Genomic DNA, 1,965 nt, shown 5'->3' on the forward strand with positions numbered 1-1,965 from the left:
GAGGGCCTCGAACTGGTTGAGGGATTCATCTCGTACGATCAGATGAAGGATTTTCGATAAGAAAAAGATTATAGGATATAGATTAGTACCCTGTAATACATAATTTACATATGCTTATATAATACTAAAATCCCATAAGTTACGGAGGAATCTACAGAAAATGTCAGGCAAAGTTTACAATAACAGATACGCTAAGATATGAATTAGCAGATATGCTAAGATATGAATTTTGTCTATACACTAATCATGCAATCAATGCAATAAGATGTGTCTAGACTAAGGATGATAAGCAAGTGATTCTCTAAGAATGATAAGCATGTAATTTTCGACACGAAATGATAAGCAAAACTTTTGACATGCAGACACGGTCGAAGTCCAGACTCACTAATGCATCTAAACAGCTATCAGTTAGACACACTAATGTGAGACCTGGTTCGCTAAGACCACCGCTCTGATACCAACTGAAATACAGTTGGGGACAACCACCGTCCCACCCAGTGCCTTCCCAGCTAACCGCCTGGTGACCACTGAGTGTACCTCATATACTGATTTTAGGGCCTGCCTCTCGGCTACTGCCAACCCTTATAAGGGGTCGCAAGGAGTAAGAGCCAATGCTTCGTCACATGTAACACTGTGAGAACCTCCTTTACGACTAACCCGCCACACATGGACGGCGTTATACCAGCTCTGATGCCAACTGAAATGCCCCGTTCATATACAATATAAATGATTCACAGTAGTTGATTACATCGAGAGGTAATTAACCTCTATATGATACATTTTACAAGCATTGCATTCGTTTTTAAAAGACAATCTTTCTTTACAACGAAAGTTGACATCATGCATACCATTTCATAATATATCCAACTATAATTAACTTAATAATAATCTTGATGAACTCAACGACTCGAATGCAACGTCTTTTGAAATATGCCATGAATGACTCCAAGTAATATCTTTGAAATGAGCAAATGCACAGCGGTAGATTTCTTTCATACCTAAGAATAAACATGCTTTAAAGTGTCAACCAAAAGGTTGGTGAATTCATTAGTTTAACATAAATAATCATTTTCATTGTTAATAGACCACAAGATTTTCATTTTCAGTTCTCATAAAAATACGTCCCATGCATAGAGACAAAAATATCATTCAAATAGATTGAACACCTGGTAACCGACATTAACAAGATGCATATAAGAATATTCCCTATCATTCTGGGAAATCCTTCGGACATGATAAAACAACATCGAAGTACTAAAGCATCCGGTACTTTGGATGGGGTTCGTTAGGTCCAATAGATCTATCTTTAGGAGTCGCGTCAATTAGTAGACTGGTTTACTAATTCTTAGGTTACCAAGTAAAAGGGGCATATTCGGCTTCGATCATTCACCCATATAATGTAGTTTCAATTACTTGTGTCTATTTCGTAAAACATTTATAAAAATTGTGCATGTATTCTCAGCCCAAAAATATAAAGGGTAAAAAGGTAAATGAAACTCACCATACTGTATTTTGTAGTAAAAACACATGTAACTATATTGAACAACTGAACAATGCAGGGTTGGTCTCGGATTCACGAACCTATATCATTTGTATATATATTAACACACATAATCGTAATCGAATAAATATATATTATTATTAATGATATAATTTTTATGTTATTAACTTATATATTTTTCATTGTTTCATTGAATATATTCATTTTGTATATAAAAGTGTTAATATAGTTAAGTTATATATATATATATATATATATATATATATATATATATATATCATTTGTTTGTTTAAACTAGTAATTGTAATAATACTAAAATAATATTTGTAACGGTAAAAATGATAATATTTATAATACTTAATATTACAAAAAAAATAAAATAATAATATTGTTAATAATCTTAGTGATAATGGTATATTAATAAATATAAAAATGTTAATCTTTATTGTTAATGATGGTTTTAA

The sequence above is a fragment of the Rutidosis leptorrhynchoides genome, chromosome 4, assembly GCF_046630445.1.
Source record: "Rutidosis leptorrhynchoides isolate AG116_Rl617_1_P2 chromosome 4, CSIRO_AGI_Rlap_v1, whole genome shotgun sequence".
In the NCBI taxonomy this organism is placed as follows: Eukaryota; Viridiplantae; Streptophyta; class Magnoliopsida; order Asterales; family Asteraceae; genus Rutidosis; species Rutidosis leptorrhynchoides.